At 37.3% G+C, this 15,154-nt stretch overlaps 1 non-coding gene across 1 annotated transcript; it reads left to right on the top strand.

Annotated features, from left to right (window-relative positions):
- Positions 1 to 1,537: 1,537 nt before the first annotated feature.
- LOC131837461 (U6 spliceosomal RNA) lies at positions 1,538 to 1,639 on the top strand. Its single transcript, XR_009356059.1, has one exon. It is a non-coding gene; the product is annotated as a U6 spliceosomal RNA (small nuclear RNA).
- Positions 1,640 to 15,154: the final 13,515 nt, after the last annotated feature.

The raw sequence follows: 15,154 nt of genomic DNA, 5'->3' as shown, positions 1-15,154 counted from the left end.
GATGGTTTTCCCTTCATTGATTTTTAAGATGATTATATTTTATTTATAGGCGAGAAAATAATAGTTAATCTTAGATTTATTGAAAACTTATTGCAAGGCTGCATAAATTGATAACAATAACAGTACATTTAGGGCAACAAAACTAGACTTGTCTTTAATCCCTTAAGTGCTGATGCGCAGGGAATCTATTGACTTGAAATTAAATATGCTCTAACCTACAACTGAATCCAGGTGGGGAAGAGTTGTATTTTTCAGGCTGCTCTGAAAGATTTTATTACACAAAGCTTTGGTACACCCGAGGTGTTTCTTTTGTAAAAACTATGTAGAAAATCTAGGAGCTGAAAGCTTGGGGATATCGGCATGTTGCTCTCTGGGGGCTTTAAGAACTGACTTCCAAATCGGTCCGTCATTTGTCAGCTAAAAAGCCTACTGGTCAACCGTAATTGTGTCCAGAGGTTTGAATCTTAAACCAGGATGTGTGTGTTCTAAGAGGCATAAAAACCTCAAAACATCAGCTTATCATGACTCAGAACTCCATTGCCTTAAAACAACTTGTTTTCATATCTTAAATGAATTTGATGCAAGCAGGCTAGGTCTGAGGACCCAGGGGAGGGGCCTGTAGGACCAGTCAAGAGAGTCCCTGGCTTCATGCAGGACAGACATCAAAGATGAACCAAAGAAAGTGAAAGCAGAATTTATTGAGTAACATGAGTGACAGAGAAGAGCAGGAGTGTCTGGGAGAATTGGAAAGGAAAGGAGAATGAGTCTCATTGGTTGAGGCTAGGGATTTACATTGGAAAGGGGTCTGGAATACGGCTCCTGTAGGAGTCCAGGGTAGGGTCCAATCAGAGGCGAGTGTCAGATGAACAATAGTTGTTATTCTATAAACCAGCAAAAGTAGAGGGTATTGATGCCAGCTTCCCCAGAGTTTTGCTCAAAGCTTATATCCCGGAACAGGTTTGGGATCTGGCTCTTCTTAGACGTTATCAAGTGTTTGGGGGCTAGGACAAAACTCAGAGAAAGGTGAACTTTTTTGCTTTCCCCTTGAAGTGGGAACATACCTTCTTTGGCTTATTCAGAAACAGGGCTTAGCAGAGAAATGACACAGCCAGTGCTTTCTGAAATGGAGTCCCTTTGGCTCTCCTATCTCAAATTCTGGAACCTTTTGGATTTGGAGCAAATGAATTCCCATTAGCCAAGCAGGGACAGTAACCTTACCCGATCAGGCTAGAACACTGGGTCTTTGTCTCTCAAAAAGATTGAATAATTGTCACTACAGCTCTGTGGCTCAAAAATGTCAGCTCCAGGCCCTTGATATGCACTGCTTATCCAACATGGAGGAGCAAAAGCCTACTCTCCAGCCATTTAATTAGTCAAAGTTTTCCAGATAATTGGATGTTTGTGCAGAGAAAGGAGAAGAAATGCCCAAAGTGTGCTCTAGCCACAGAGAACTTTGACCACTGAGTCACCCAAAATAACAACGCAGCATTGTTTTAAAGTATTTCGATGTTCACTTTTATTAAAAGTTCCATATTGGACTTGCTTTGCCAGTGTGTATATTAAATTTAGATCAGTATACAGATTAGCATGACCTTTGGGTAAGGATGAAATGCAAATTTGTGAAGTATTTTTCTTTTGCACTTTTAGCCAGAAGTACAACATGTATGGGCGAAAGCTAAAATGACTTAACATTATGTTACACTTTACACTGAAAATGTATTACTGTGAATGGTCTATAATTAAGCCCAATGAGACATCTAGGGAGTCCACACATGCATCAGTGAGCAGATGCGGTTTACTTATTTATAGAATGTTTCTTTTTGAAAAAGTAGTGGTGGATACATTTGGATCACATTTATACAGCTATAAAAATAAAGATTTGATTACGGTCATTCTTCCAAAAAAGTGCCATGTTAACTCATGCTGTAGCTAATATGAATGGTAGAAGTTGACTTTTGTCTATAAACTGAGGTATATTAAAAAATTTCAGTTTATTGGAACAGAAGTGGATTCCATTGGGCCAGCACTGAATTTCAGTGGCTGGGAGTGCTTTGCTGACAGCAGTTAAGGGAAAGACTTGTGAAGAGAAGTGGAAGCGAAGCAAGAATATATTAATTGGCTATCATTTAGGCATTCGCCTTATTTGGGAAAGTCAGGATGGCTGTTTGTGACAGGTTGTCTTTAGGTTTTGATTTCGTAACCTTGACACATTTTAGGCTTAGGGGTTGGTTTGCTTCAGCAGCCTAGTACAAGGTATTAGAACCACCTCAGTCTACTGGCCTCCTTGTTTAATTTAACACCTGCAAGGCTAATGTTCATTTTCAAAGTACGCTATGGTCTTCTTTTCCACAGAATTCGACTTGAATGCTCAGTCACTTTTGGTTAAATGCAGTGACAGGATATGAAAATAACTTCCCACCACAGCTACACGTACAACGATCTCCGCAAAAGCAGACCCACATTCTAAGATGGATGCCAGGAGGCATTCCTGTGTCAGCGTCCAGGACGTAACCAAAGTAGCAGAACAGAGAAACAAAGGAGTAATGGGATTAATGAGATTTCCTCTTTCACTTGGCTATTCTACATTTAGTGGATTGATACATGTTATTTGAAGTTCTCTATTTCAGTGAAAAATGAGACTAGAAAAAGAATGTGTTAGCAGTTTTATTTCCAGTCCATGAGACTCTATCAAAAAGGAAAAGTTACTTTTTAAAGACATTTTAATAAATGAATAAAAAAATATAAAATTTTACTTACTGATAAAGTCATGTTGCATTTTCCTGCTAGGAAAATGGAGAAACTCAAATCTTTAAGCTGTACATGAATTTAAAAACACAGGGACGTGGTATTTGAGAAATAGTTAAAGACCAAAAAAGGAATTTGCTTTTTTTTTTTTTTTTTAAGATTTTATTTATTTGATAGAGAACAAGCAGTGGGGAGGGGCAGAGGGAGAGAGAGGAAGAAGCAGGCTCCTTGCTAAGTGGGGATCCTGATATGGAGCTTGATCCCAGTTTCCTGAGACCATGACCCGAGCCAAAGGCAAGTGCTTAGCAACTGAGCCACCCAAACACCCCGGAATTTGCTTTTAGATAAGAAACTGACCCATACCTTGAACACACACACACACACACACACACACACTCACACACACACACAATATTTCTGCTAAGGCTTTTCATTTAACTCCATTCTTCCTGTCCCATCTTGAGTTGTCAATCAATTGTCCAGAAAACTGCAAAAAAAAGCAACTCTGGTAAACATTCTGTCTGAGCCAGGATGATAAAGAACATGAAGATTCTCTCAGGAGGAAGCCCATTTTCTCAAGATTTGAGGCTCACTTAAAAAATAGTTTGCAATTGTAATAACAATCATGTTTTCTCAAAATGTGTAGTGCTTCTCTGATAAGAAATTCTCACCTGGATGGTCTAACTTCGCTTTATCTTAAATTTATCTAAATTTCTCCCTATAATACTGGGGTGCCTGGGTAGCTCAGTTGGTTAAGCATGTATCTGTTTTAGGCTCAGATCCTGGGTCCTCGGATCAAGCCCACGTCAGGCTCTCTACTAAGCAAAGAGTTTGCTTCTCCCTCTCCTTCTTCCCCTCCTCCATGCTTTTGTGCTCTCTCTCTCTTCCTCTTTCAGATAAACACATAAAATCTTTTAAAAAATGAATTTCTACCTGTAATATGGAATTACAGAAACTGAAACAAGGCATTATGGTAGGTTTTCTTTAACAGAATTTTTTTTTCCCTGATGTCAAAATTTGTAGATTTTTTTTTTTTGTCAAAAGTTTTGAAAATCTAAGTGGACAAAAAGAAAGAAAAGGCCATTTCCTGTGATTCTCTAATGTAGAGATAATTTCTGTTAACCTATGAACACACGGTTGGAATTATACATATTGCTTAGTTACCAGTTTGTTTTTTTAACCATATATAATGAGAAATTTCTTTTAAGCAGATAAAAAAAAATTGCATAGACCGTTCTTTCAAATGATTTAAGTATTTTAATTTTATTTTTTTTAAGATTTTATTTATTTTTGTGAGAGAGAGAGAGCGAGCAAGGATGAGTGGAGGAGGGAGGGGCAGAGGAAGAAGCAGATTCCCCACTGAGTGGGGAGCCCAGTGTCGGATTCAGTCCCAGACATTTAACTGACAGTCACCCAGGTGCCCTCAAATGATTCAAGTATTTTTAATCACAGTATGTCAGAGTGCACATGTTCTTTTTGGCCAAATCGTATTTCTGTTAAATGTGCTGTTTTCCAGTTTTTATTTCCTTATGATTCTGAAGATGGGTGTTTAATTGGATCAGAACAATGCATATTGCATAAGGTTCAACTTATTATCTTTAAGTTTTATTCCTGTGATATTGTGATATAATAAGAAACATGTATTTTGGGCTTCATCCCATGCTCTTGGCCAGAGCTCCTAAAATATTTGTGATCCTCTTTTTTCTAAAGATTTATCTACTTATTTTAGAGAGGGAGGAGGGGCAAAAGAATCTTAAGCAGACTCTGTGCTGAACATGGAGCCTGACTCTGGGTTAGATCTCACGACCCTGAGATCACCACCTGAGCCATTCCAAGAGTTGGAAACTTAACTGACTATGCTACCCAGGCGCTCCCAATTTTTATAATTTTCTAAATGATAAGAACAATAGGAACATCTTTTGTTGTAACATTTGCCCCTGACCACTGACTCAATTTTGGAACATAAAACTGAAAGGAGCCTCTTTTGTTATTTGTAACAAGTCCCTTTCCACCACATCTGGCTGTATGTTTTAAAGTGACTTTTGGAAATACCCTAAGGATGGGGAACTGGTTGCCAGTTCCATCACCTATGTGTTTAGAGGGTTGGAACTTTCGGGCCCCATCCATACCTCCAGGGAGGGAAAGGAGCTGGAGGTGGAGTGGATTATCACTGATTAGCCAATGATTTAATCAATAGCCAATGATTAAATCAATCACGCCTATATAATGAAGTCTCCATAAAAACCCCAACTAAAGAGGTTTGGAGAGCTTTTGGGTTGGTGAGCACATGAGGTGCTGGAAGGGTGGTGTGCCTGCCCAGAGTGGATAGGGGAGCTCTGCCCCTTCCCAAATACTCTGCCCTATGCATAACTTCCATTTGGCTGTTCTGGAATTATAGTCTTTATAATAAATGAGCAGTAGTGATTGAAGTGCCTTTCAGAATTCTGTGGGCCATTCTAACAAATTATTGAACCCAAGGAGGGTGTTGGGGGGGACATTCTATCTAGAGTTGATTTGTCAGAAGTACATGTGATAACTTAGGATTTATAATTGTCATCTGCAATAAGGGGAGATCTTGTGGAACTGAGCTCTTACTGGTAGTCTGTGCTAACTGAATGTAGTTAACGTCAGGATGGTTTAATAAGAGGGGACAAAAAAACCTCGTATGTTTGGTGACAGATGTACTGTGAGTTGGGAAACTAGCTTTTTAATTCCTGCTCTTGGTATCTTATCTCTGCTTCCCCTGGCAAGTTTTCCAATCTGGCATGCATTTTGTATACTAAATAGACTTAATAAAATTTGTGAGTAAATGTTACAAAGATATGTGACCATTCACAATAATAATTACAGCTCTCAGAAGCCTCATTTTAACTCTAAGTTGACATGAGACATTAATATTTCAAGGAGAATAAAAATACTAAAAGTATGGTCTAATAATTTATGATAAAATATTACTTTTTGATCCTTATTTATCTAAATAATACCCCCTCATTGACTTAGCACACAAGAATTATAATTACAAAAATCATTGTTAGCACTCAAGACAATCAACTGAAAAACTCAGGATTTCTAAGAATACATTAAAATCATATAAAACTGCATGCCTATATGCCAGAAATAACCACTTAGAAACCATAATGGAAAATATTTCAATTTATAATGACATCAATTATATAAAATGCATGAGAATAACCTTAACAAGGTAACCTATGATTGGTTTCTCTGTGAGAAAATTCTGATTTTACTCCCTACAGACCTCAAAGCAGGACTTAGCAAGTGTTCATATTCTCTCCATAAATATACTCTTCAAAATATTTTGGAACTCTGTAGGATTTACTAAAAATAACATTGACTTTTGGGAGGAGGGTTTACATGGCTTTTCCCACAATACCATTTTTCCTCAGAATGTCTTCTCTTTCCTGCCTCTTTTTTGGTGTATTAATAATTAAATCAGGGGAGGTCCTCTTTTGACCTTTCCCCCATGCAGCCTTTAATCTTGGAAACGAATAGGGCATGTAAGTGGTTCAAGACCTTTATACATGAAGCGCTCACTGAAATGGTAGGAGAAGCATTATTTTTAATATATAAGTGGAAAATGATATGAACTGATAAACATACACAGAAAATGGAGAGCTAATAAACTTATGACAAATATTAAAAAAAAAGAATTTCAAATAAAATAAGCACATCATTTCACTTAATAAATGGGCAAACATTCAAGGAGAAAGATGAACATGTTCATTAAGTTTTTGTGAGATGTCACTTACATCTTGGTGGTAGTTGAAATTGTCAGTATTCCAACAAGGAATTTGGCAATATTATCAAAAATCTAAAATGTAGCCGATTTCCTTGTCTTAGTTGAGAATCTCATGTTTCACATGAAATGTCTTCTGAGCCTCCTTGACAACAGTTTAAATCTTACCACACCAGACAATGTTATCTTCTTAAAAAACATATCTCATTAGCCAGACCCTTTGGTGGATCAGAATCACCTAGTTAATGGCATTGCTGTTCCTTACACGGACACCTGCAAAACTCTTCTCAGATGGCTAGCAGTTGATACTACGTACTGAATAATGATTATATTTTCTAAGGGTTTCCTCCTGTTTTATCTGTTAATATTCATAACAACCCAGTGAGAGTAGGTATGGCTATTATCCCCCATTTCACATATGAGGAACAAGATAGTTAACTCATTTCTCAAGGTCATGCAGGCATTTTGACACAAGTCTGAGCTCTAACCTTGAAGCTATATTGACTATAAAAGGATTGCCTTGGCTTTGCTTCATCTACCACTTTCCCAAGTATTCTACTCTTCAACCACACTAACATTCTTTACATTTCCTAAGTGTAACTTAGGGAATTGTGTATTAATTTTTCCACCAAGAATTCCTGCACTCAACCAACTTCTAAAACTTGACACTAAAAAGCCAGAGCTAACATACTCGTATTGCTAATGATGTTTTTGTTCTTTTCATTGCCTACCCAATATCCATTTCCCTCTTTTTAATAAAGATATTCTCAGGTTTCCTTGGAGTTGGGTGTGGATGTGTTTCAAACGGTAGTTGTAGTTGTTGTAGGGCGTAAAGAGGAAAGTTCCTTAAATGAGGAGAAGGATGGCCTTGCTGCCAATATTTTCTTCTTGCTAGAGCTCCAACATCTACGCTGTGATCTTGAGGATTAAGGATAGTAAAGGGAAAAGATCAAAGAAACCCAAGTCCCTAGTAACTTCAGAAACCACTCTACCATCTTTGGCCTATTCACTCACTTTAGGTACATCTCCGTTAACAGTAGCTGAATGCAGGTCCTTGCTGATGTATTTGTCAAGGAGAGTTTAAAAAAACAAAATTCAGTCAAGTAAATTTGAAGATCTGATTGGTTTTATGAAGTGGTTTGTAATTCAGGCAGCATCCCATCTAGCAAGTAGAGGAGAGCAGCAGGGAGTTGTACAAAATACAAGGCTTTTACAAGAAGGAAGATGAAGCAAGGAAGTTGTTAGCAAAGGAGAAAAAAGGAGAGAGGCTCTTAATATACAGATGACCTCATCTTCCTCTGGTGGGGATAGAGAAGGCCCATGTAACAGATTACCTTGTTGGTACTGAACAGAAAATTCCTGACTGACTGTCCAGTTAACACTGGTAGGGAAGGTCGAAATTGAAAGGAGCATGGGTATTAAGTCCAGATTTGGTGACTTGGGATAAGTGATGCCTTTTGGGGCCTGTGGTTTTCTTTTTTTTTTCTAACATAGAAACTGAATTTTACCTTTTTTCTTTTTTTTTTTTTGATATATCTAATATTTATACCTCAATCCCTAGCATAGAGTAGACATGTCTGCAAATGCTTGTTCAATATGTGGAATTTTTTTTTGCATCAGGAAAATGTAATATTCTCATAAAACTCAACATAATTAAACACAGTGGGGATTTATGATATTTTTCTCTTTAATTGGACACTGTAATCCAGTTTAAGCAACCCTCTTTATATATTATAAGATACCAAATAATGCATCTACCTTTATTCATTTTATAATCCATTTCTTACCATATTTCTGGTACTTGGGGTAAAATAGAAAATTGGGACAATGCTGCACGTGATTTAAAGTGAGGATGTCTTTACATTTGAACATAATGTTGAAAGTGGGATTTATCCCTGAGTCACCTTGATAATTACCTTAGCAGTCTACTTTCACAGAACTTAAATTTTGAATTTGGATATGCTCTCGCTTTTTTGAATATATGTTGCTTCCGGGGAAGGACTGTGTTAGCATTGAACAAAACTCTTTACTTTTGAAATGTTGAGTTAATATTGAATTGATGGGGCCAAGTTGTTTCCTTTGTTACATTGTTTACAGAATACAAGAAGAAAACATGAGGTTATATATTACCCAAGTCAGGCACACAGATAATTGATTTGGTGGGCAAGAAGAGATTAGGCAAATGAAATAAGGATGCTATTTTAAAATGTAATATCCTGAAACATACCTGATTACATACTTATGATCCTGGATAGATTGAACCAATAAAATCCAAGAAGCATTTTATTTCCTCAGTATATGTGTGCAGCAAACCCTAAGCGATCATTTTAAGAGGCTTATGGTGTCCAACCAGTTTCACTTTATCTCTGGCATTCTCCCATTGAGACATTGCAATAAAAATAGACACTCCTACTCAGATTTTTATTCATGATTCCATGATGTTTGTGCACTTGAAGGTATTTATTGCTTACTTCAGGAAGCCGATCTGATTTACCTTTTCAAAAAGAACTGATTAAAGGAACATTTAGCTGAAGGATTCACCCCCACCTTCTATTGAGACCTAGTATTTTTTTTTTTTTTTTCCTAGGCTCACCCTATCCCTCGCCCACCAGTAAATCTATCAAGGGGCTTCTGTAACAGATTTTTCCTCCTGGTTCTTCCTCTACTCTCTTTATCCTCATCAGAAATACTAAGAAGACATTCAGGCCAACAACTTAATTACTTCTTCATTTTTCTCCTCTTTGATATCTCTTATACTTTACCTTCATAAACCTTCAAAGTCCTAATTTTTGAGCTGTAAAAACCCTCTAGTCATCTTGACACTAATGGCTAAACTTAGAAGGTACGGAGAGTTTACCTAATTTTTCGAGTGTAAAATGCCCAATACATGATACCCAGAGGTGATTTCATGAATTGAAATTAGAGACACGATCAGAGTTTTCAGCTGCTATACAAAGTGCACAGTCTACTCTCTTCATGAACTTGAGATCTTTTTCAGTCCTGGCATGATATTATAGGTAACTAAATTTTACCTTATTTCTGTTAATTCCCTGGCTTCAGTATCAAATTATGAAATCCCTTGGTTTTCGATTTGTAAGCGCTGAGAAGCTCTGTGGCTGTTAGGGAGACAACATCTCTGTTCCTAGGGAGTCCTTGCTCTGAACACTATAGTTTCCCTTTACTTGCTCATTCTGTTTCTTTTTATTTTGATGGCTCCTTGTTTCTTCTGGAAGCCTTGCCGGAAACACTTTACTTTCCCAAATACATGCCAACTCGTCTCTCCATCCCATTAAATGTCCTTCTGCTACAGTATCTGTGACTGGCTATAGACCTACCTATTTAAAATCTATTTATGTTCTTTTATCTATGAAATGTGAAACTTTCGATGCCCACTAAATTCTAAACACAGAAATGTATGCTTTACACACATTTTAAAATTTGATTCTCCAAAGAATCTTATAGATAGATATTACTACATTTTATAGAAGAAACTGCACCTCAACTTATCTACTTATAATAACAACAAAACAACAAAAATCATTTTCTGAATGCCTAGTGTATGGTAGGTGCTATATTAAGTTCCATACTTATTTTTTTAATGTGATTTTGACTTGTTTGAAACTGGATTTAAAGCAGTTTAATTATTCTCTAATTTTCATAACGATTCAAAAAGTAGAAATCTCATTTTAGAGATGATGAAAAGATCTTCTACTTTGTTTATTCATTTTATGTTTGCACAATCAATCCATTAAAGACACTTTGGGTGGGGGACCCTCTTCCTAATTGCCTACCCTTGCCTTGTTTTATTTATTATAAGCCCTCCTGGTAGCAGAAAATTTTATATATAGCACCTGTTCTGCCTTATATATTTACTTGCTTTATAAATGCTACTCGCTATACCAAACGAGAAAATATAGCCAAATTAAAATAGAAAAAAATTCTGTTCCCTTTTTCTGGAATACTCTTTTCTTGATTTATTGTTTGACATCCTTGAGCAAAAGCCACTTATTGGGGGAATATTGTCATCCTCGGATCTCTCTTTTAAAATGTTCCTTTAGTTTTGTGTAATTCTCCCTCAAAGAATTTAGCAAGATTTCGATTAACTAATTTTTGTTTGTTTTAAAGAAGACTTCACTTTTTTAGAAAGAGCAGTTTTTGGTTCACAACAAAACTGAGAGTAAGGTACAGAGGTTTTCCATAAACTCCCTGCCCTACACTCGCACAGCCCCTTCCGCTACCAACATCCCACCGGAGTGATACATTTGTGACAGTCAGCGAACCTACATCGACCCATCATTAGCTCCCAAAGTCCATGGTTTACTTTTGGTTCACTCTTGGTATTGTTCATTCTATGGGTTTGGACAAATGTGTCATGACTTGTGTTCACCATGATAGAATCATCCAGAGTAGTATTTTTATTGATCTAAAAGTCCTCTGTGCTCTGTTCATCCCTTCTACCTCCTCATCGATTCCCAACCATTGATCTTCTCCCTGTCATCATAGTTTTATCTTCTCCAGGATGTTATATAGTTGAAATCCTATAATATGTAGCCTTTTCGGATTGATTTCCTTCACTTGGTAATGTCATTAATTTTACTCCATGTCTTTTCATGACTTCATAGCTCATCTCTTCTTGGTGCTGATATTCCATTGTCTTGATATACCACAGGTTATTCATCTACTCACTTCCTGAACGACATGTGGGTTGCTTCTGAGTTTTGGTAGTTATGAATAAGCTGCCACAAACATGCATGTGCAGGTTTTTGTATGGATATAAGTTTCAACTCCTTAGTAATTGATTTCTTAAAAATAAGTTCATTTAGTCAATGTGTATTTATTCCTATCTTTTCACATGCCACAGAGTGTGCTGGTTTCTGGGTCCGAGGCGGTGTCTGCTTTCATGTCTTCTGCCCTTAGAGAAGGTAGGGTCCATGAAGGCAGACGTGTGTCATCACTGTATTCATGGATTCTAACATGTTCCCTGCCATACGGATATATAAAAGACATCTGTATCTTAGAGATTGAGAAAGGTTGAAAGGAAGAGGCAAAACAAACAGGCAAAAACAAACCAGGAGGTGTGCCATAATGTCAGACAGCTTTGAATCAAATCCAAAGCATCTTAAAATGATAAAAGTATGATCTTTGGTGAAAAGCTGATTATCGACATTTACGTGCCATGGAGCAAAATGTCAAAATTCATTATTTATTGACTAAATAATGAACCCACGGTGAAACCTTCCTTCATTTTTGTATATATATTTTTTCAGCTTCTTTTTGCCATAAAATCCCTAGGTATAGGAGGTCATGTGAAACACTAGGGTCTGGCCATCAACTCCTGAAATGTAAATGGATTCTTAGACACAACTCATGAATATAGTGAGGAGATTCATGGACTACCATAACATACTGAAAAACCAGAGGATTTATTTTTCCTGTGTTAGCAAACCTGGGTCATTGCCCTAGTTTCTCTGTTTTTTTTTTTTTTTTTTTAATTTAATTTAATTTTATTTCTTTTCAGTGTTCCAAAATTCATTGTTTAAGCACTATACCCAGTGCTCCATGCAATATGTGCCTTCCTTAAATTCTCTTCTGGTAATGCTCTGTCATGTTCAACTCAAAGCCATGTGTCTGTGTTTCTGGAGTCTGTGTTCCTTATCCCTTGGGTGCTGTGTCCTTCCACCTAGCTTTCTCTGCCCTTCTTTCCTCCTATCCCTATAGGTCAATTAGACTTTTGGTGGCAAGTAATAGAAAGAGCTAAATAAAGGGACACAAAGACAAAGGAGCCCTTATTGTAAAGTGTTGCAGTTAAATAATTCTTAAAACTGCATTAAAAAAAAAAATCCAGTTCACACTAATTTAAATGTAAAGGTATCCGGGCACTTGGGTGGCTCAGTGGATTAAAGCCTCTGCCTTCGGCTCAGGTCATGATCCCGGGGTCCTGGGATTGAGCCCCGCATCGGGCTCTCTGCTCCGTGGAAAGCCTGCTTCCTCCTCTCTCTCTCTCTGCCTGCCTCTCTGATTACTTGTGATCTCCGTCAAATAAATAAATAAATAAATCTTAAAAAAAATGTGAAGGTATCATATGCTCCTGCATACACGAAATCTGAAAATGTATCACATGAAGACATTCTCTGTACTCCAATAAGAGAATAAATACAGGAGGTAGCAACAAGATTAAGTAAAAAGGAAGAGTATGAGTTAGAATAGCTTACTGAGTGCTAGTTTTATCTTTGAAAAGGCATGACAAATAAAGCAAACAAAGATAATGTCTGAGCAATATAGAATTAAAAATGTAGACATGCATTTTAAAGTGGGGAGGAAAGAGGAGACCATCTGTATGTCTTATTTTCCAGGGAAGAGGTAAGGGTGTAGATACAGATGAAAAATTGCTAGAGAAAAATAAGCATAATATGATGACTGATGACCAGAATAAAAAGTGAGTGCATGATTTTGAGGCTAGAAGAAATTGTATAGTGGCTAATCGGAAGGAGAAAGAAAAGAAAAAGGAAGCCTCCAGAATAGTAAAAAATAAACGTGACAAAAATATGAAATAACAGGGGAGAAATGTTCTAATGTCACAGTAAATGGATAAAATTTGCTAATTAAACATAGAAACATGGATTGGATTAAAATATATGATACATGATAAATGAGGCCCCGCAAAGAAAGGGGAGACAGCTGGTGTTCAGGAAATTAGCTCATTAAATGCAGAAAATTAAAGCTGGATTCCTACCTTCTACCATATAGATAGGTGGATGCCAAGTAAATTAAAGATGTAAATGTGAATGCTTAAACCATAAAACCAAGAATAAAATCTGGAAGGATATCTTTGTGACCTAGGCATTAGCAAAAATAGTTTGTCATACAAAATTCAAAAAGAAGAATCCAAAAGTCAAAAAAAAAAAAAAAAAAGAGAGGGAGAGAAAAATGTGACAATATCAAAATGAAGGGATTACTATTGAATGATACAATAAATGAAGTTTACATATGGGGCCAAGATATTTGAAACATCTAAAACTTCCGAGGAATTCATATCTACAGCAGGAAAGAAAAAACTGAAAACCCCCAAGAAAAAGACACAAAGTCCAGGAGGAAAATGCATAGAAGTTATATAAAATTTCACAGACAAGAAAACTCAAAATCTAACGGATGTCTGCACAAAAGCTCAGTATCAATAGTTATCAGAGAAATGTTAATTAGGACAATAAATAATGAGATGACACCTAACACTCAATAGCATATAGAATATTAGAAGAAGGAGGCAAGTTGGAGTGAATCGTGAGGAACCTTCTTGATCTGTGATGGGAGGGCCATTCCTCAGGGCCGCTAGGCAGCATTTGGCAAGATTATGTCTGTGTACATCCAGCAACCCTATGGCTATCTCAAAGAAATTCTCCTGGTTGATCCCAAGGTGATATGTCCAAAAAGACTTGAGTTTTGTTTTGTTTCATTTTGTTTTTGGTGGAGTTTTGGATTAATCAATACAATAGATAAGGAAAGTATGGCATGTTAATCTATATTATAGAAATCTAGATGTACCAAAAGGAAACAGAAGGATGTAGAAATAAAAACTAAAAGTCTGGGTAGATTTTTAAGAATAGCATTAATAGGACAAAAATGAGAAGCAGAACATGGCTCATAGCATAACACGATGTGTAATTTATTATTATTTTTTAAAAATATTTATTTATTTATTTATTTGACAGACAGAGATCACAAGGCGGCAGAGAGCGAGAAGGAAGCAGGCTCCCTGCTAAGCAGAGAGCCTGATGTGGGGCTCTATCCCAGGACCCTGGGATCATGACCTGAGCTGAAGGCAGAGGCTTTCACCCACTGAGCCACCCAGGTGCCCCACATGATGTATAATTTAAACATAGAAGCATAAAACTCACCACTTCGTATTATATGAGAATACGTGCATATTTACGTGCATCTACGTCTTTAAGTAGAAGGCTAGGAAGACAGAGTAAAGGAGGCAGGATCTTGGCGTGAAGGGAAAAATTAACAAGAGAAGGTATTGGGTCACTTGGTGTCCTGAGACCGGCGAGGGACAGGGACAGGGAAAGCAGAGGGAAAGAATTGGCAAAAGGGAAACAAAATGGGTGGGTGGGAGTCTAGGCGTCCTTCCCCCTCCACCTGCAGCAGCTTGCTTTCCTGTGCTCTACAATGGACTTCTGAGTCAGGTTTCACTTTAAAAAAAAAAAACAAAAACCAAAAAACAACTAGTGCTAAAAAAACCAGTTCTTTAGACGCAGACCTAGTAGATAAAGGCACGTGCTTGGAAGCAGGTTCCTTAAATTCCACAGCCTGCCCCAACACAATCTGTATGCCTTAGGGTGAAACCCTGAAACCTTCTTTGTTTCCCTATCAGTACGCTGGGAGTAAAACACCTCTGTTTTTCTTAATCTCTCCAGATTGTTATGATAAGGAAAAAAAAGCCTGATGACCCTTGAAATTATATCTAAAATCAATGAGTCATGCAGGAGAATACCTGTTGCCGGGCGGTATTAATCTCTAGCATTGTTCCTGCCCAGAGCTTTCTCTGTAGCACCTGTGAGGAGTGAAAAATTACACAGGATCAGACACAGACACAGGCTTATGGAAATCTCTGTGCTCACCCCAGACGCCCCTCCTAACCCCACCCCAGGTGAGTAA

The sequence above is a fragment of the Mustela lutreola genome, chromosome 7, assembly GCF_030435805.1.
Source record: "Mustela lutreola isolate mMusLut2 chromosome 7, mMusLut2.pri, whole genome shotgun sequence".
Taxonomy (NCBI): Eukaryota; Metazoa; Chordata; class Mammalia; order Carnivora; family Mustelidae; genus Mustela; species Mustela lutreola.
This window is presented reverse-complemented; position numbering and strand designations above follow the sequence as displayed.